General features: G+C 42.0%; 1 protein-coding gene across 4 annotated transcripts in view; it reads right to left on the reverse strand.

Annotated features, from left to right (window-relative positions):
* The window catches only part of b4galt2 (UDP-Gal:betaGlcNAc beta 1,4- galactosyltransferase, polypeptide 2), a 405,565-nt gene that overhangs the window by 50,321 nt on the left and 333,107 nt on the right, over window positions 1-22,137 (reverse strand). The window contains exon 6 of one of the 4 annotated variants that reach the window (XR_005945547.1): window positions 2,314-2,468. The exons of the other annotated variants lie outside the window; for them this stretch is intronic. The gene's annotated coding sequence lies outside the window, so the exon portion shown is untranslated. The remainder of the gene's footprint in view (window positions 1-2,313; window positions 2,469-22,137) is intronic. 4 annotated transcript variants of the gene reach the window in all.

A 22,137-nucleotide genomic window follows, 5' to 3' on the forward strand; every position in this document is an offset into this window, starting at 1 on the left:
CAGTCCAAGCTTGACAAAAAGGATGGCACCTGAAAGATTAACCTGTCCTGCTCCTTCAGATGCTGACAGACTTGCTATGCATTTTGGTGTTTTCTGTTTTTATTATAAAGATTACATTTTTATTGAATGGTGTTGACGTCCTTATAACTGGATACGGTTGTTTGGTACTCCCATTTTTAAAATGTTGTGTCACACTGTATTTTGTACAATAAACAAATACGTGCTCATATGCACGCATATCTATCACTGTCCCCTGTCCGCCCACAACCCCTCCCCCGTCCTGAAGAACAGGGATTATTGGAATTATACTTTGGGTTCTGACATTGCTTTGTTGAAGATAAACATTTTTTGAAAACCAATAATACTTCTGTATCATGAAATACAACAAGACTTTTGCCGTCCAACTTTCATTAGAAATCTCTGCATAGCTCATTGTTAAGAATAAACTATCCGGCTCAAAATCAGGTATGACAATGTTTTTTGCTTAGCTGTGTATAAGACACACAGTAGGTTTCTGCAGGGAGTGCTCCATATATCCAGAGAACTTGTGAGGGTTGCCTTTTCAGGTGGAATGATTTTACTTTGCTCAAGTAAAATGAATTGGCTAAATCCTCAATTGGTGGTGTCAGTTTGCATTACATGGGTGAGCCTATCTGAAATTTCCATGTTCCATCACTGATTTCCTCTGGAAAGAGAAAAGACTACATACAGTCAACTTCTGATGCATAAAAATAGCCAGTAGGAGCTGAGGTACAGGTGTGCAAAGTTTAATTTAAGAAAAAATATTCAGGACATGAATCCATCATCAATTATCTTGATCATTAGCATGTAGTACATTGAATTATCCTAGGACATAAAATAATCTCTCAACTTGTTCCTTCTGAGTCCAATCTTTCTTGCTAATTGCTTTGGCTATATTTTCTCCCCCAGACAGTTCCAATGCTCAACATTTAACCTAAGTTTAACTTGCCTTGTCCTGGTTTTCCATAACTCTGAGCTTACTTTTATTAAAAAAGAGCAAGTTGAATTGGTTCACATAAGCATACCCACAATTCACTGACACTGGAACACTTTTGTTAATATTATGTTAATTGCATTGTTAAGGTTAAGGCCAAACAGGTGGAGCCTATTGATTGACTAAGTATTTTGAGCACAAAAAAGGAACTACTAATCTTCAGCACAGAAACGGGACTGGTGCCCTTTAAGGGACTGTTAATTCATTCATTTGATTATTAGTTCATTTGTTTATTTTATTTGGTATACCAAAAAGAGTATAAAAAGGGACTGTGGGGTATTGGTAATGTCATTAGGCCAGTAAGTCCAGGCTGGGGACATAGGTTCAAGCCCCACCAAGCAGCTGGTGGAATTTAAATTTAATGAATAAATCTGGAATTATCATTGCCTATGGTCATACTAGTCTGAAAATGCCCAATCTCATATGATCTTGGAGCTAGGGCCTAGTTAGTATTTGGATAGGAGACTCCTGGGAATACCAGATGCAGTATATTTAGTCTGCACCTGGCTGTCCTTGGAGACAGAACACTTGATGTCTGCTGGTACACTTGAGACCTTCCATGATCGGTGCACATTGTTGGGGCTGGAGCGCATCATCTCTCCTCAAAATATTATTTTAATTTACATCAGTTTTGATTTTTGTTAGTGTCCCTTTAAAGGGATGAACTTGTTGATTCATTTATTAGCTTATTTATTAATTAGTTCATTGTTTTATGGGTATGCTCAAAAATGTATAAAAGGGACTGCATTGAAGTGGTAATGTCACTGGACTAGTAATCCAGAAGTCAAGGTTAATGTTCTGAGGTCGTGGGTTCAAATCTGATTGCTGCAGCTGGTGCAATTTAAAAACACTGTTAAGCATTGGTTTATTAGTTAATTTGTTTATTTGTTCATTTGATAGTACGTGAAAGACTGCTGGGACAGTGTGGGTTAGTAGGTAGGAGGCAGAGATATGTAATGTTGCATTCTGTGAATAAACCTACTACCAAGAAAAAAGATGTTTCCAGTTTCACCATCTGGCTTGGATCTGTTTAACAACTATGTGCCAGATTTAACTCTGTGCAAGTGGATCAGTTTTGAGTGAGTTAGAATTTCACCCCATATTTCTGAGCCCAGCTGGCACCTACGTTCTTTAATCCTCAAACTACAGCCCAACTGTGATTCTCTCAAATGACTCCTGCATACAGACTTGAGGTTCTCAAATGCTGCTGGGGTTGTTCTAAAGTCTAATTAACAGCCAGCTAAGCATTTAAATCATGAAATATCAGACAGAGTTTACAAAAATAAATATTTTCAAACCTTTTGTAATCCAAATGATGACAGAGTGGTATAATGCAGGTTTGGGTGTATAAGTCCCCAGACAGAAAAGTTAAGAACGAGTCACCCAGGCAGCTTTTAGTATCTCCTCACAATAATTCCTTGCCTGCTCGCCCAACGAGGGATGAGATCTGAGACTGTGAACCCATGTGGAAAAAAAATATAGGAATATGTCTTTGTGAGGAATATTTTAAGGGAAGAGTAATAGGAAAGTTGATCTGTGTTAGAAATATTCTTGACTAGCACTATGTTGGCAACAGTATTTTAGTCACATATTGTGTGTGTTCTGCTTGAAGGCAAGTCCTTGCTCATTGTCTGCTGATGCTTCATCCTGAGCTGCTTTCTTGGCAGATTTTCTTAGTGGTGGTTTGCCATTGCCTTGCACTCTCAGGGGCAGAGCGAGGGGCAAATCTCAAGTCTACCTCAGCTTGAATGGGAATCATACCCATATTGTTACCATATCACCGAAGCACATGCTAGCTATCTAGCCAACTAAGCTAACCGCGCCCGCCCCTAACCCACCCCCCCCACCCACATATTAATCATTAAAAACACCTATGCCAGGGACCCATTTAGTTATTTTGAAGAGTGTGACCATGTTAAAGTAATTTTAACAAATAAATCAATAACCCACAGCTATTATTCTACTATGTGGAACACGTCTTCAGTTCTCATCAAGTGATTGCTTGATTAAGTTACAAGCCGGAATCTTTCTACCGCAAAATACCCATTATCTCCTCAAAAGTGACACACCTAGTTAACTCACATCATTGAACTTCATGAACATTGGCGTTGCCAGTATGATTTTAAAAAACATTCTTGGGCAATTGTTCCATTAAATTATAAGCTGCATCATTTTTCCTTCACCTTCCTCCCATAATGCAAGCTAGTGTTTTTCTTCGGTCAGTGCCAGACTTCCAAAGCGCATTTTATACAATGCCACACAACAGACTTGTGAACAATAATAAAAGTTATAGGTAATGGAATACAAGGGACAAAAGCAACATGGATACAACATTGGCTGAATGACAGTAAACACAGTAGTAGTTAATGGATGTCCTTCGGGCTGGAGGATGGTTTGGGGTTCCCTTGCTTCTCCTGGTATATATTAATGACCTAGACCTTTGTGTTCAGGGCGCAATTTCAAAGTTTGCTGATGATACGAAACTTGAAAGCATTATGAACTGTGAGGAGGATATTGTATAACTTCAAAAGGACATAGACAAGTTGGTGGAATGGGCAGAAAGGTGGCAGATAAAGTTCAATGCAGAGAAATGTTGGCATTTTGGCAGGGAGAACATGGAGAGACAATATAAGATAAAAGATAGAACTCTAAAGGGGCTGCAGAAGCAAAGAAACCAAGGTGTACATGTGCATAAGTCATTGATGATGGCAGGATAGGTTGAGAGCATGGATAATAAAGCATATAGTATCCTGAGCTCTAATAATAGGGGCAGAGAGTACAAGAGCAAAGAGGTTATGTTGAACTTGTAAAAGACACTAGTTCAGCCTCAGCTGAAGTATTGCAACCAGTTCTGGGCATCGCACTTTAAGAAGTATGTGAAGGCATTGGAGAGAGTGCAGAAAAGAGCATGGTTCCAGCGTTGAGGAACTTTTGCTATGAAAATAGAATGGCAAAGTTAGGGCTGTTTTCCTTAGAGGAGGGAAGGCTGAGAGGAGATTAGATAGAGATATTCAAAATCATGAGGGGTCTGGTCAGAGTAGATAGGGGGAAACTGTTGCCACTCATGAAAGGATCAAGAATGAGAGGGCACAGGTTTAAAGTAATTGGCGAAAGAAGCCAAAGCAATATGAAAAAAAACATTTTCACACAGCATATGGTTAAATCCTGGAATGCACTGCCTGAGCGTGTGGTGGAGGCAAGTTTAATCGAAGGGAGTTGACTGTTATCTGAAATGGAAGAATGTGCAGGGTTATGGAGAGAAAGCAGGGGAATGGCACTAGGTGAAATGCTCATTTGGGGAGCTGGTGCAGACACCATGTGACATAAAGCCTTCTGTGCTGTAACATTTCTGTAATTCTCTGTGATTGTATAGAGTTAAAGCAAATTAAATAAAGATTCAGGACCAATCAAGAGAGCATGCAGGTTTCAAAAATTCAGCTTAAGTGATAATGTCAGAAACTGCAGAGTCCATTCATGTAAACTGGCATGTTAGAATTAATGGGCAGGATTTTCGGGTCATCGGGCGCGCAGTAGGCAGCCCACTGCCCGTGATCGGCCCCCAACTGCGATTTCACACTGGCTGGCCAATTTATGGCCAGGCAGCGTGAAAGGCGCGCTGAGAAGCTCAGCACTGCCGAGATGGGGGTGGGTGGAGGGTGAGTGTTGAAGTCAGCGCAGGCGCGGGGGAACGCACAATGAATACTCCCTGAAGGCAGAGAACTGTCTCAGGGAGCTGAAGTATTTTAAGTCAATGAACAAAGTTTTTAAAATTCTGGAAACAAATGTCCACACAGCAGACTCACTCAGCTTAACATGTACGTTTGAAAAATTCAGCCCAAAATTTTTTTATTTAAAAAAAAATTTAATTATTGAAATCTCATCCCACCCGTGGGTGAGGTTTCCTCAAAAATCCAAAGGCCACCTGGCCGATTCGTACCCCCCCCCCCACCAAATTGTAATGTTGGATGGGCAGTGAAAATTAAAGGTTAATTAATTAACCTTAATAGGCCTCTCAATTGTTGGCGGGCGTGTTGCCAACTCTCACGCGCACCCACCGACCAAACTATCGCACAAGTGCGGTATGACATTGGGACACTTGCCTGCATCATCGCATGCTATTTGACACTCGAGTGCGCGCACCCACATGCCAAGCAGAAAATCCTGTCCAATCCTGTCTTTAATGTTCAAGGTTAGTTACTAACACAATAGCAGAATACATTGGAAAATCCTTTAATTTATTGAACTTCTTTTGGCTTCTGAATTGAAGGATTGTCAGAATCACACAACAAAATTAAATTTGTGCTTTCACTTCATTATTAACTAATTTTCCTTTTTGATTGTTTCACTCAGCCTAACTATATTGTAACCATTATAGGCTTGCTTACTAGCTTCATTATTCTAACTGGGTCAAGTATTAATTCCAGACCGAATATTGAATTCAACAACTTTAGGTCGTGAGCTCCCTCCCCCATCCCCACCCCCTTTCTGTTTCCCCCTTCCTTTTTTTTCCAATAAATTATATAGATTTTTCTTTTCCCACCTATTTCCATTATTTTTAAATATTTTAAAATCTTTTATGCTCTCCCCACCCCCACTAGAGCTATACCTTGAGTGCCCTACCATCCATTCTTAATTAGCACATTCGTTTAGATAATATCACCAACTTTAACACCTATGTGTTCTTTTGTTCTATTGTTGGTGACATCTTTTGATGATCTGCTCCTATTACTGCTTGTTTGTCCCTACAAACACACCAACCCCCTCCACTTCTCTCTCTCGGGCCCCCCCCCCCCCACCCCACACACACCTTAAACCAGCTTATATTTCAACTCTTTCTTGGACTCGAACTCAAGTTCTGTCGAAGGGTCATGAGGACTCGAAACGTCAACTCTTTTCTTCTCCACCGATGCTGCCAGACCTGCTGAGTTTTTCCAGGTAATTCTGTTTTTGTTTTGGATTTCCAGCATCCGCAGTTTTTTTGTTTTTATCAAGTATTAATTTGTTTGTTGTTGGAGCTGCAATATATTGGCCAAGAAAGCAGCCCAGAAGACACCAGGATAAACATTTTCTCAGAGCAAATTTTTTCCTATCATGGATTCTACAATAATAATTCAATTGTTAACATCCATTCAATTTGTCCAGATATTTTATTGCCATTGTTTATTAGTCTATAATGCACTCCAGTAATGTAACACCGAGTCTCATGGTATTCCAAAATAAACAGAGATTCTGTTTGAATCAGTTTTCTACTTCAATCCCTGAATCCTATCTAATTATGGATACCATTATCCCTACTCCTTTTATTCTTTTGTTACCACTCCTGAATGTTTTATGCCTACTTTATTGCAAATCTTGACTGAGCTTCAGCCACAGCTATTACATTATGATTTTCCACTTTAATCAATGACTTGAGATCTCCAATTTTGTTTCTTGTGCTCACTGCATAAATTTACATTACAGTCTAGATTCCTTAAGTTTGGTAATTTCCACCTTTTGAAGTTCTGATTTTAAAAAATCTTGTCCTGCTTCACCTTTTTCAATATCTCTACCTCATTACTGTCCATATGCCTAAATCTTACATTTACTTCTAAACTATATGCTTTATATTTTCTTTTACCTTCCCCACAACATTAGTTTAAATCCTCCACCATAGCTCTACTTAACATCTCCACAAGGTGCAAGCAAATACAGCTAACTCCTGCCTCAAGACAATATCTAATACCTAGAAAGCGGAACCGTTCTCTATTATGCCATAGGAGTAATTTCCCACATGTGTACTACCAGTAGGGGGCGGAGAGGAGGAGGGGTCTTCCTCTCCAGATACAAAAATCAGGAAATCATTAACAAGCCCCTATATAAGTGAAAAAAAAGTTAATTATGTAAATGATATTTAAAAAACGTTCTAACTTCCTCACTAACTGTTTTACTGTGCTCATAATTTTAAAATGTATTACTGTTCAGCCAGCATTCAAGCATGAAACACCACAGAATTGGTAGAACATACCTGCTTCGGTGTTTTAAATCAGTGCTCCATTCCAAGAATCACTGAGAAGTGAATTGGCTCAAAAGATTCATTACTGCTTTGTGCATTGTAGTGATACAATTAGATGCCATTCCTATTCCACACAACCACTGTTCTTCACATAGATAAATCACACCTCAGCTCACTTCATTATAAACACTGACCCACTGCATTCATCAAATGACATTAAGATCCTCACACAGGGTGTAAGCAATTGTGTTTGGGAGTGGTGAAAGGAGGAGCGGAATAGCCATTACAATGTTAAAGGAAAACAATACTGAAATTATTACTTCAAAAAAAGTTAAATATGAATGGTTAGAGCCATTTAAAATAAATCACATTTGACAGTCATAATGGATATTAGACAACATTGTTCATATATTTCTTCAAATTGTGAATATTGTGCTTTTTTATTTTTATCATCTATGACTATATATGCAGTGTATTAAAAATCTTACATCTTACACATTGGGCTGGATTTAATGCAGCCCTTCACAGTGGGAACTAAGGCAGCCGGGCCCACTTAATTGCAGTAAAGGCCCGGTGTCAGTCTCCCGGCAGCGGCAGCAAAACCACCCCAATTAAGCTGGGAGTCTGACGGGGCTGACACAGGATTCCTGGCCTCTGGTGGTGGGGAGGGGGGTGGGGGGGGAATGTCAATTAGGTTCATTAGTGAGTCAAATGACGCCCATTATCCTTGACCCCACCACAACTTAGTGGTGGCTCAGGGATTAAATAGGGGCCATATGGCTTTCCCGCACCCTTGGAAGGCCACCCAGCCAGCCCAGGCTGCTTTTGCAGGCTCGCCTCCTGGTGGTCCCTCGCAGTCAGACACTCAGTGCCTGATCGAGTGAGCTGGCATCAGGAAGTTGGGGGTGAGAGGGCGCTGAGAAGACACCCTTTGCCCTTGCCTCTGACTCCCCCCGCTCCCTCCCCTGTGGCCCCTACTCCGCAATCCCTTTCCCGCCTTCAATCAATTTTGGTCTGAGGTCTCACAACGATCCTGGACTGCTTTTTTGGTGCATTGCCGCCAGCTGACGGCACTCCAGCTGGTGGCTTGAGGAGCTGCTGGTCTCTGATGGGGCAAGACTTTCGCCACCAGGGACCTCAATCACAGGGAAGGCCCGCAGTGGCTACTTAAGTACCTGATTCCGTTGGACCTTTCCACTGGAAATGATGGGGGTTCCCTGCCAGTTCTCTGAGCGGTGGGCGAGACCCTCTTTGGCCTGACGGAATCCCAACCGTTGTCTTTCTGTGCCAGCTGTTTTTCCCACAGGTTTTGTGACAAATCAGTTCTTATATCTTTACTTACAATGGAAAAAAATGTTTATAAATCTGTCACTGATGATGCAATCTGGCCTCTTAGTTCCCATAAATACTTCAAAATGTGTCCTTAATTTTTTTTTAAATCCATCATCTTTTTCTCAACAGCTGAAATATTTTACTCTTAAAAATAAAATAAAAAACCCCAAAAATTACAGAATTCACAAAGGCACGTTTCAAATTATCCACTCAACTGTAAGCTGAGGGCTTCTGCCCCATTTAAATGCCTGGCCTTGGCATTGATATTTTTGCCCAGAACTGTAACATCGTAAACACAATTTTGATTATGCTGCCTGGGTACGTGCAGAGTAACTTCCCCGGATGCATCAGTACCAGTCACATCCACTGAGGAAGGCTTATTTTTCTTTAGTTTCTAGTGGCTTTTGCTGAAAAGAGTTCCAGAATTATTTTACAGCCTGAGGGACAAATTTCTGAAGCTTTACTGAGGTATAAGGCAGAACTTTGCTCTCGTCGGGCGGGCGGGCGAGCGGGCCAGTGAGCAGTCACGAAGATGACCGCCACCCGCGATCGGACCCCAATCGCGATTTCACACAGGCTGGCCAATTAACGGCCAGCCAGCCTGAACTGTGCTGCAATGCTCAGCGCTGTCGGGGAGGGGGGCGGGAACAAGGGCAAGTGCTGAAGTGTGCACGTTCACGCAGGTGCGCGCAGTTACAGCTTCCTGAGGCAGATTTTTAACAATAAAGGTAAATATATTTAAAATAATGCAAACAGGTCCCATCATGTGACTCTGTCACATGAGCAGGGACATGTTAAATGGGAGTGCTAAAAGTTTTTATTTTTTTTAAATCACTGGTCGAAACCTCATCCCGCCCATCGATGGCCGCTTGGACATATTGCCTGCCCGCAAACCAAATGGTTGCATGGGCAGCGAAAAATTCCAATCAGCTAAGTGATTTAGGGCCTTGATAGGCTGCTTAATTGTCGGTGGGCGCGCTGCCGACTCCCACATGTGCTGGCACCGAAATATCACGTGAGTGCGCAATGATATTGGGACACTCATCCGGCATCACTGTGCGCCATTTTACACCCATTCAGGTTGGGCGCGTGCCCGCCCAACAAGCCCTTGAAGGAGGGAGAGGAGTGGGGAGAGGAGACAGGTAGAAGATTTATCCATGCCTCCACTTGTCAGAACTTCATGTTGCAGTATGAAGGGGGTAGAATCCCATCTCCATTCTATAGTCCTCCACTCTTTAGCCCAACTAGAATTTTCAGGGCCTTAAATGTTTAAATTTGTAGTGGTGAGAGATATTTCAAGATGGTTGCATTTTTAAATCAAAATGACCAAGTCTCAGTCCAAATGAATGAGGTTTGCAGGCTTGCCAGTAAGATTGTGAGAAAATTAGAATTTTGTCTTAGTAAAAATAGGAAATGATGGGAAAACTCAGTCTGACAGCATCTGTGGAGAGAAAAACAGAGCTAATGTTTCAAATCTGTATGACCCTTCTTCAGAGAATCTTTTTCTTATTAGGTTCTTGTCTACATAACATTTTGGTAACTCGATGTTCTTCAAAAATTAAAATGGCTCTCAGGGGAAAATATACCTCACTCAACCATGCTGTTGATCAAAAGTTACTTGAGGTAGAGGCTCTGTGGCTCTGTTTGACGGGGAGTGCAGTTAAAATGAGAATATATGTACTTAATAACCAGCTGCCCCTCAGAGGAATGTGTTTCTTAATTGGTACAGTGCATTAAATTGATCTCCTAAAACATAGCCAACTATCTTAAGATTTCCTGGGATTGGTGCGCTCATGTGCCAGCCCGTTAACTAAATATCTCATTAGTTGGCTTCTATAAGCTTGCCAAATTTCACTGATAGGAACAATTTCCCAAGGAACTGTGTTTGCTTCAAAGGAATTATCACTCAGCAGTTCTAGGGCATAGCCAATATGCATGTGTGATTTGAACATCATAAGCAGGTTGTTTACATATTAAGCTAAGAGATTTTGCATTTCAACACTTTGCCTGAGGAGCTGGTAGAATGTTGGACAGTATGGTCATTACCCTAGCTACTGTAAATTATAATGTGTGTTGTAATTGCCTATGGCTGGGATTTTCCGGCCCTGTCGCAGGTGGGGCCTGCCGCGGTTGAGATGGCGCCCCAGCCAGAAGTTCATTGACTTGCAGTGGGTCCGGAAGATCCCGGTGGTGGGTGGGTGCGTAAAATCCCGCCCTATGTCTTTGTCCATATAAATCACCCAACTGCAAATAAATTAGACCAGTAGTTTTAGTTTGATTTAGCGTTTGATATTGTCAGACTTCCAGATTGGAAAGAGACAAAGCAGAAAGGTCACATAAGTTCCACTGCACAGTATTATTGGTAAAAAGGGTTACTTTTAGTTCTGGGCTGTGCTTACTCAGGATCAGGCACAGGAGTAGATTTCAACTTGCTGTCTGGATGTAAAACTGGCATTATGGATTAACTGGTGAATATAGGAACTGAATAATTTTCACTTCCATTGAAGACAGCAATCTGCAATACCGGTTTTATACCAAGATAGTAGGTGAAAAACATAACCCACAGTTTTCAGATCATAACGGCTGCACCCTACTTACAGAAACTGTTGCAGGTTGTTTACACAAGAAAACTAAAAACTTGAATCAAAATGGTGTTAAGCATGCTGATGTTAGGAACAGCGGGAATAAAACACGCTCTTTAAAAAAAGGCTGTTATAAAGTACAGGACTAATGAATGTATGTTGCCCTGTATCTTTATCATCCTCCCTTCCAAGGCCACATACAAGTTGCAGCCAGCCTCCCTGTTCCCAGATTATGACTCAGCCATTAGAAAGTCACGACAGTAGCATTTTATGACTTTAACCCAGAATTTTCTTGTGAGATTAGTAGTTTGGCATCATGAGGTATTGTGCACAAAGATCTATATCATACTACATGCGCTAGACTATGCTTTAGCTCTCCAAGCTACTTCAATACTACAGCATTGGTTTTGACATTAATGTTTATTACAATTACATTTATAAATGGTGTTAGCGACAGTGATATCATGTCTGATTTTACACATTTGTGGCATTCAATCCACACTTTTAATAAAAACTGTGTGAAAACTGGTGTGCATCACAGTGTCACATAGCATTTGATGCCTCCCAAATGAGCTGCAGAGCATTCCTGAATAGCTCAGAGCATCTATCTTTCAGATGAGACCTTCAACCAAAGAACCTTTTGCCCTCTCAGGTAGATGTAAAGTATCCCACAGCACCTTTTGAAGGCAATTGCTCTGAAGCCCTGACCGACATTTATCCCTCAATCAACATTACTACAACAGAGTACCTGGTCAATTATTTTGTTGCTGTTTGTGGGAGCTTGCTGGGTGGAAATTGGCTGCCAGGTTTGCTACATTACAACAGTGGCTACATGCCAGAAGTGCTTCATTGCCTGTAAATCACTTTGAAACCTCCTGAAATTGTGAAAGGTGCTATATAAATGCAAGCTCTTTCTTATTTCTATAGTTTTCAGGACAGGTTTAAAACCTTTTAACCAAGCATATCAGAAATCTAATTTAGCAATATGAAGCACAGAAGAAGAAATATCCATTATTACAGATTTATTGGACCACTGAACCTACTTTTTCTAATTTGATGATCCATCTATTCTCTCCAACACACTTAAGACATTATACTATTGATTTAAGTTGATTTCACGGCTGGTACCATTTTGAAGATTAGGTAACAAAGTTGGTGATTGTACCATAATGTTGTTGACTTTGCTACCAATGAGAATGAAGGTATACCAATTGCTTTAAACTATTTCAAATGATAAATTAGTGATTGACTTAAAGTATAGTTAATGAAATCAAGGCAATAGAAACAATAATTATTGAAATTTATGCATATTGTCTAATTAGAATAAGACATTGTGCTTGCAATTAACTCAAAATAATACACATTCTGTACAACAGTTGGTAATTAATTTGTATCATTTTTAATTACAGATTATTCCCACCCCAGGAGGCCAACAGGCTCTAAACTTAATCTCACTGAAGCAATCACAAATTTATGATTTGAAAGGTTTTAAGGGAATGGGTATCCTCTAATTGGCTTTGGTGGCACTAGAGTTGGCAACATGATAATGCAATAATTTGCTTCCTTAACGTTCAAAGTTACCTTTAATCAATGGGTTTGCGTCACTAGCACTGTACTCTGGGCACAGTGTATTCATGTCAGAAACAGTGCCACAGACTTGCATCTCCTGAGTGCACACATATTGATATCCCAATGCAGCTACTGATGTCACAGCAATATAATATATATGCAAAACCTAGAGCACTATGAAATCATTCCATGAAAGTCCCATCAGATTAGAAAATAGCAAATGCAACTCCGCTATTCAAGATAGGAGGGAGACAGAAAGCAGGACACCACAGATCAGTTGGTTTAATATCTGTCAAAGGGAAAATGCTGGAATCTATTCTTAAGGAGGTTATAGCAGGGAACTTAGAAAATCTCACTGCAATTGGACAGAATCAACATGATTTTAGGAAATGAAAATCGTGCTTGACTAATTTATTGGAATTCTTTGAAGAAATAACAAGCAAGAGGATAAAGAGGAACCTGTGGATTCACAGAATCATAGAATCACAAAGTCACACAGTGCAAAAGAGGCCCTTCGGCCCATCAAGTCTGCACCAACACGTGAGAAACACCTGACCTACCTACCTAATCCCATTTACCAGCACTTGGCCCATAGCCTTGAATGTTATGACATGCCAAGTGCTCATCCAGGTACTTTTTAAAAGATGTGAGGCAACCCGCCTCCACCACCCTCCCAGGCAATGCATTCCAGACTGTCATCACCCTCTGGGTAAAAAGGTTTTTCCTCACATCCCCCCTAAACCTCCTGCCCCTTACCTTGAACTTGTGTTCCCTCGTGACTGACCCTTCAACTAAGGGGAACAGCTGCTCCCTATCCACCCTGTCCATGTCCCTCATAATCTCGTACACCTCGATCAGATCGCCCCTCAGTCTTCTATGCTCCAAGAAAAACAACCCAAGTCTATCCAACCTCTCTTCATAACTTAAATGTTTCATCCCAGGCAACATCCTGGTGAATCTACTCTGCACCCCCTCCAGTGCAATCACACCTTTCCTATAATGTGGCAACCAGAACCGCACACAGTACTCCAGCTGTGACCTCACCAAGGTTCTATACAACTTCAATATGACCTCCCTACTTTTGTAATCTATGCCTCGTTTGATAAAGGCAAGTGTCCCATATGCCTTATTCACCACCCCACTAACATGCCCCTCTGCCTTCAGAGATCTATGGACACAGATGCCAAGGTCCCTTTGTTCCTCAGAACTTCCTAGTGTCATGCCGTTCATTGAATACTTTCTTGTCAAATTACTTCTTCCAAAGTGTATCACCTCACACTTTTCAGGGTTAAATTCCATCTGCCACTTATCTGCCCATTTGACCATCCTGAGTATATCTTCCTGTAGCCCAAGACACTCAGCCTCACTGTTAACCACCGGGCCAATCTTTGTGTCATTCACAAACTTACTAATCCTACCCCCCACACAGTCATCTATGTCGTTTATATAAATGACGAATAATAGGGGACCCAGCACAGATCCTTGTGGTACGCCACTGGTCACTGGCTTCCAGCCACTAAAGCAGCCTTCTGCAATCACCCTCTGTCTCCTACAACTAAGTCAATTTTGAATCCACCTTATCAAATTACCCTGTATCCCTGGCTTATCTCTACAACCCTTCTTTATAAGTCTCCCATGTGGGATCTTGTCAAAGGCTTTGCTGAAATCCATATAAACTGCATCAACTACACTACCCTCATCTGCACACCTGATCACTTCCTCAAAAAATTCAATCAAATTTGTTAGGCATAACCTCCCTCTGACAAAGCCATGATGACTATCCCTGATCAAACCTTGCCTCTCCAAGTGGAGATAGATTCTTTCCTTCAGAATTTTCTCCAATAGTTTCCCTACCAATGACGTGAGACTCACGGGTCTGTAGTTCCCTGGCTCATCTCTACAACCTTTCTTAAATAGCGGAACCACATTAGCTGTTCTCCAGTCCTCTGGCACCTCCCCTGTGGCCAGAGAGGAATTAAAAATTTGGGTCAGAACCCCTGCGATCTCCTCCCTTGCCTCCCTCAGCAGTCTGGGACACAAACCATCCAGACCTGGAGATTTGTCCACTTTTAAGCCTGCCAAACAACTCCAATACCTTATCACTCCCTATATCAATTTGCTCAAGAACCTCGCAGTCTTTCTCCTTGAGTTCCATACCTTCATCCACATTCCTTTGGATAAAGGCGATGTGAAGTATTCGTTCAACACTCTACCGATGTCTTCTGGCTCCACCCATAGATTGTCCCCTTGGTCCCTTATTGGCCCTACTCTTTCCCTGGTTATTCTCTTCCCATTGATATACTTATGGAATATCTTGGGATTTTCCCTACTTTTACCAGGCAGAGCTTTCTCATATCCCCTCTTTGCTCTCCTAATTGCTTTCTTAAGCTCCACCCTGCACTGTCTGTACTCCACTAAGGCCTCCGCTGATTTGCTCCCCTTGTACATGCTAAAAGCCTCTCTTTTCCTTCTGATCGTATCCTGAATATCTCTGGTCATCCATGGTTCTCTGGGCTTGTTACTCCTTCCTATCACCTGAGAGGGAACATGGTGAGCCTGTACCCTCCCCATTTCCTTTTTGCATGTCCCCCACTGCTCTTCTGTAGATTTCCCCACAAATAGCTCTTCCCAGTCTACCTTGGCCAGATCCTGCCTTATTTTACTAAAATCCACTCTCCCCCAATCCAAAACATTTTTTTGCAACTTGTCTATTTCTTTGTCCATAAACTGTACCATGTTGTGGTCACTATCACTAAAATGCACCCCTGCCACCACCTCAGCCACCTGTCAAGCTTCATTCCCCAGAATTAGGCCCAGCACTGCGCTGTCCCTTATTGAACCCTCTACATATTGATCTAAAAAGCTCTCCTGTACACATTTAAAGAAATTCACTCCATCCAAGCCCTTAACACTATGTCTATCCCAATTAATGTTGGGAAAGTTGAAATCACCTGATATAATTAACCTTTTGTTATTGTTTTTACACACCTCTGCAAGTTGTGCACATATTTGCTCCTCAATTTCCCGCTGACTATCTGGGAGTCTATGATAAACACCTAACAATGTGGCTGCTCCTTTTTTATTCCTAAGCTCTACTCACAAAGCTTCATTCAATGCGCCCTCCAAGGTATCATCTCTGCTTACTGCAGTAACTGACTTCTTAACTAATAATGCAATGCCTTCTCTTCTTTTACCCCTTCCCCTGTCTCGCTTGAAGATTCTGTACTTCATTTCAAAAGGCATTTGACAAGGTGCCTCATCAAATATTACTACACAAAATAAGAGCTCATGGTGTAGGGGTAACATATTAGCATGAATAGAGAATTGGTTAGCTAACAGGAAACAGAGCAGGCATAAATGGGTCACTTTCGGGTTGGCAAGATGTAACAAGTGGAGAACTACAGGAATTAGTGCTGGGGCCTTAAACATTTACAAACTATATTAATGACTTGGATGATCAGATTGAATATATGCATGCTAAATTTGCTGATGACACGAAGATAGGTGGGAAAGTAAGTTGTGAAGAGGACATAAGGAGTCTGCAAAGGAATACAGATAGGTTAAGTGAGTGAGAAAAAAATTGGCAGATGGAATATAATGTGGGAAAATGTGAACTTAACCACTTTGGCAGGAATAATAAAAAAAAATTATTATTTAACTGGGGCAAGATTGAAGAACTCTCAAGTACAGAGGGATCTGGGTGTCCTGGTACAGCAATCACAAAAAGGTTAGTATGCAAGTACAGCAACGATTAGGAAGGCAAACATAATGTTGTCATTTAATGCAAGGGGAATAGAATATAGAAGTAGGGACGTTTTGCTACAGTTATATAGGGTATTGGCGAGGCCACATGAGAGTATTGTGTACAGTTTTGGTGTCCTTATTTAAGAAAGGACATAATTACATTAGAAGCAGTTCAGAGAAGATTTACTCGACTGATTCTTGGAATGAGGAATTATCCTAATAGGAAAGGTTGGACAGATTAGGCCTGTATCCATTGGAGTTTAGAAGAACAAGAAGCGATCTTATTGAACCATATAAGATCCTAAAGGGACTTGACAGGGTGAATGTTGGAAGGGTGTTTCCCCCGTGGGAGAGACTAGAACTAGGGGACACAGTTTCAAAATAAAGGGGCCGCTTATGTAAGATGGAGATGAGGACAAGTTTTTTCTCTCAGAGGGTTGTGAGTCTGTGGAACTCGCTTCCCCAGAGTGGGGTGGAGACAGAATAATTTGAAGGCCAAATTAGATAGATTCTTGATTGACAAGGGAATCAAAAGGTATAGGAGGCAGGAAGGAAACTGAAGTTGAGACCACAATCAGATTAGCCATGATCTTATTGAATGCCGGAGCAGGCCTGAAGGGCCGAATGGCCTACTCCTGCGTCTAATTTGTATGTTTGTGTGCACTCCAGTAAAAGAGCAGGGATGTTACTGTTCTTGTATCCTCATGCTTTTCCTTTGGAAATAGTGCAAGGATTTGCTGGCTGACTGATGGTCTGACAGACCACAATGTGACTGGTCCTTCCATGGCTATAGCCATCTTTATGTCAGTCGATAGGGTGACTCGTCCTATATAGTGGGAGGATGTTATAGGTTCCCAAAGCCCATACAATGAGGGGTGAAAGACAAATATCCCATTACTCCCCGAATTCATAGGTGAAGTTCCGGTCTCCACTTGCTGGGGTTATCAGGAGTGGGGTTTGAACCCTGCACATTCTAAATCAGAGGCAGGAAGGTAAGCACTCAGCCAAATGTTCATTCCATTAAAAACAGGCTGGTCAGTCAATATATTCCACCTGCACTCATTGCACTGCACCAGTACAAACAGTAAAAAGGCATTAAGAATATAAGAAAAAATAGGAGGCCTTCAGCTTACTGAATCTGCTTCATTCATGCAGATTCCACTGTTACAGTCAGCACCTCCAATGTACAGGGGCTTTGAATAATGCATTTCAGATTTTTGATGACAGGGTTGAGAGAATGAAAAGAGAAATAGCTACTGGATTCTGAGATTTTAGGGCATCAATTCATTAGAGTTTTCAGGATATTCAGAGACTCTCCCCTAGAGATTAAGGGACATTAGTAATTCAATAATATCTATATTCCAAAACAGTGCAGGGACTCTGTACTGTCAAGGGGCATATTAATAATGGAAGCTCCTACATTCTAGGTGCTGAAATGCAGAAACCTATGCCTGAGATTGCACATTAATTAAATGTTAAAGGGGGTAAAACACTTTTCATTTGAAATACTAGTATGGGTTGATAGAAGAAGCTTGGTTGACAATATGAATTCAAACTATGTGGCCAAGCACTCATGAAAACCAAGCAATATGATGAAAATTAATTGCCCCCTCTACTGAATTAATTTGCGCCTGTGCCAGATGTAATGAACCATTCTGCATTTGTAAACATGGAAAATTGCAAGAATGGGCTTACCTGGCTGATGCTGCAAGAGCCACAGTTTATGCTGTGCTGTTTACTAAGAAAGTTTGCAGATTTTCTAATGAGATGTTGCAAAGTTCTCCGAGGGCTTCGGAAGTGGATCTTAACCTCTTTAAACTTAACTCTATGGCAGATACTCAAAGATCTTCTAGGCCTATCTATCTGGTGGTTGAGTATCTCTCTAAGAGGGTCTGGATCTTCTATTGTGTTGTCTTATAAACCTGATCTCCAGGTTCTTTTCTATTCCTCCCCCAACATATAAGTCAAGGTGGGAAAAACATCTCATGACTTTTAGGGAAATTCCCAAATAAAAACAGTCTCAAGGTAGATTTATAAATGAAGCTAAAAAGCTTTCAAAATAAAGAACAAAAAATTGAGAAAATACTATTGTAATGTATATTTATCAGCCTTAATCGATGAAACACAACAGTTCACCATGTAGGTTCCAGGAACAGATTTCCTCAGCTGTTGTTCTAAATTACCCTTCTTTTATGTATGGCTTTCCTTGGAGCTGCTATCATTATGCCACTGTTCCACTGCTGGAAGTGCAGCGGTAACCCAGTTTATGCAAGTAAATAAGGTTTCCACCACACAACAAAATAAACATTGCAATTGGGAGCAGCTATGAAGAAATTCCCAACCACGGCAGCATAAGTTAGTGTCATGGATTAGGCCATTCAGCCCTTCATGCCTGCTGTCCATTCGATAAAGTCATGGCTGATCTGACTGTAATCTCAACACCACTTTCCTGTTTTCAACCCCAACCATAACCCTTTGTTCCCTTGTCCATCAAAAATATATCCAACTCAGTCTTGAATATATTCAATAACCCGTCCTCCACTGCTCTCTGGGGAAGAGAATTTCACAGACAAACGACCCTCTGAAAGAAAAATATTCTTCTCATCTCCATCTTTAAAGGGAGACACGGGCCCTGTCAACCACAGTGGGGGCAGGGGGTGGGGGGGAGGAAACTTCAGGTCAGGAAAAAAGAAGACATGTCAGAAGCGCCATTGTGGAAGGTAGCATCATCAGGACAGATGTGACAGAGGCAGAGAACCTAGGAGAATAGGATGGAGTCCTTACAGGAAGCAGGGTGTAAGGAGGTATATTTGAGGTAGCTGTGGGAGTCAGTGGGCTTGCAATGAATATTGGTGGACAGTCTATCACCAGAAATAGAGACAGAGAAGTCTAGGAAGGTAAGGGAAGTGTTGGAGATGGACCATGTGGAGGTGAAAGGGGTGGAAAATGGAAGCAAAATTGTTAAGTTTTTCCAGGTCCAGAAGAGAGCACAAAGCAGCACCGATACAGTCACTGTTGTACCTGAAAAAAAGTTGTGAGAGGGGGCAGGACTGGAACGAGGAACATACCCCACAAAATGACAGGCATGACTGGGGCCCTTGCAGGTACCATGGTCACAACTTTTATTTGGAGGAAGTGAGACAAGTTAAAGGAGAAGTTGTTCAGTGAGAGAACAAGTTCAGCCAGGCAGAGAGTGATGATGGATGGGGATTGTTTGGGCCTCTGTTCAAGAAAGAAGTGGAAAACCCTCAGATGGGTGTCGTAGGAGATGGAGGTGTAGAGAGATTGGACGTCCATAGTGAAGAGGAGGCAGTTAAGGCCAAGAAACTTGAAGTTGTTGAAATGATGTGGAGAATTAGACGAATCATGAACTTAGGTGAGACGAAACTGGACAAGGGGAGAGAAAATAATCAAGATAGGAAGAAATGAGTTCAGTGGGGCGGGAATAGGCTGAAATTATGGGTCTACTAGGCCAGTTCTGCTTGTGGATTTTGGGAAGGAGGTAGAAGCGGGCTGTGTAGGGTTCGGGAACTATGAGGTTGAGGTTGTTGAGGGAAAATCTCTAGAGGAGATGATGTCAGTGACAGTCCTGGAAACAATTATTTGATGTTTGGTAATGGGGTCAAGGTCCAGGGGGAGGTAGGAAGAAATGTCTGAGAGTTGGCATTCAGCCTCTGCAGGGTAGAGGTCAGTACACCAGATAACAACAGCTGTACCCTTGTCAGCAGGTTTGCCAACAAGTCAGGGTTGGACCTGAGAGAACAGAATGCAGCAAGTTCAGAAGGAGACAGGTTGGAGCGAGTGAGAGTAGCAGAGAAATTAAGACAGCCAATATCATGCCGACAGTTCTCAATGAAAAGGTCAAGAGCAGCTAAGAAGCCAGAGGGAGGGGTCCAGGTGGAGGGAGAGCATTGGAGGTCGGTGAAAGGAACCATTGAATGGGGTTGGGGTGTGGCGGTGGGGCAGGGGGAAGACTCCTGCCCAAAGAAGTAAGCACGGAGTCAAAGGCAATGGGAGGAGAGTTCAGCATTATGCCAAGCCCAAAATAAGGTGAGGGCGTAAGGGAATAAAACTGAGTCCTTTGCAGAGCACAGAACATTCAGGCCTTTAGTTTCCTGCTTTTTGTCTCCCTCCTTTCACGAATAACATACGCTACAGCCTAAAGGAACGAATTGAAGTAATGCAAGTTTCTATAGTACACAACTCCTCAGTGCAAAAAAACAAACCTGTATTCACTACAGTATTCTTCCACTGCATAGAATTCTAATGGATCAAATAATTTCCATTCACTGTCATTAGAACATCGCAAATGACTTACAATAAGACAGAATTTCTAATCCAGGGACAACACATAAAAGTAGTATTCTATTCCATTATTCACGTATTCATTGTTCAGCATGAATTATATTTTGCACATTAGAACTTTGTTAACATTTTGGGGCCAAAATACAATTGCCACTGAAAATAAAGATGGGGACTGCAATGCAGGAATAACCTGTGCCCGCTCCTTCTGATGCAGCCAACATGCCAACTTGGTGCAGCCTGCTAAGTTAAATGACAAATGGCTGCACATCTCAGCAAGAGGCCCATGTTTGTGTGATGCTAACATCACTTAAAGTTAGCCTGTACTGCTTAAAATAAATCTGTACTCTTGAAATGGAGGTGTGTTCTGGCTTCAACAGGCGCTGGAAGTGACCTGCAAGAAATGTGAATATGGCACATCAGGGCAGACAGCATGCTCCTAGGTTTTCTGAGGTAGCACTGAAAGCCTTGGTACAGGAGGACAAAGGTCTTCTATGCACAGAGGCTTGAAGGTCCTCTAAATAAACTCTCCAAAGCCAGTGGGACCAGATAGCTATTACTATCAATATTGCCCCAAGGACCTGGATACAGTGCAGCAATAAGTTCAATGACCCCATATGAATAGTCAGAGTCAGTGAATTCATCCTTAGGTGCCTTACCCTTAAAAGTGAAGCACTAGATTCACACATTGCTCAATTCACCACACCACCTTACACTCACCGAACAACAATCTCCACCAACCAGAGCTCATACCTCACATTCATAGTTTCACCTCACCCTCACACGCTTAATAATGCCAAAAACCTCACATCCACACCTCACAGCCTGCATACATTGCTAGCTGTTATTCGATTACAGGCATGTCACCAAAATGCATTGCACCAGACTCACTGACACACTTGCCTCAGTCTTGCAGGGTAAGGTAGTGAAAAAGCTGAGCAGCAGGAGCTAACCAGGACAGGCTCCGTGGACACCACCCCAGTGGAGGAGACATCAGTGGAATGGACATGACCGAGGCCATGGCCAGCAGTGGGACAAAAACATTACAAATGGCTGTGAGCTTGCACCTAATCTGCTTCCTCACATCCTACTTTCCCCATATCACACAATCTCTCCTGAGTTACAAGCTGTGGATGGATCAAGAATGCAGCACTTGCTTTCCCCAAGCTCCCTCCCTGTCTACAACACTACCTTTGTGTTTTAGTCCTTTCATACACCCAAGAACTGCGTTGACAGGCAGTGGTGCAGGAGCCAGAAGTGATAGAAGAAGAAGAGACTGTCACTTGCTCTCACACCATACATAATTAGAGGTAGCTTAGTCACAGGATCAGCACGTGGCAAGGGACTGGGCACAAGTGGCCTGCATCAAGGGCAGGAGGAAAGAATAATGAAGATGCCAGTCCCCAGGAGGACAAAGTCAAGTTCTGCCACAGAGGCCTCAGATGAAGACTTTGACAGGTCAGCATATCGAAAGAAAAGGACAGCTGAATTTTGGACACAGAACTATATGGTGAATTGGCAGGTCCGCCGGAAAACTTGCCGTCACTTTGAAGGACTGCGGAGAAGTCCGGGACCTGCTTTGCACATGGCTTTGTGCAGAG

The sequence above is a fragment of the Carcharodon carcharias genome, chromosome 16, assembly GCF_017639515.1.
Source record: "Carcharodon carcharias isolate sCarCar2 chromosome 16, sCarCar2.pri, whole genome shotgun sequence".
NCBI lineage: Eukaryota > Metazoa > Chordata > Chondrichthyes > Lamniformes > Lamnidae > Carcharodon > Carcharodon carcharias.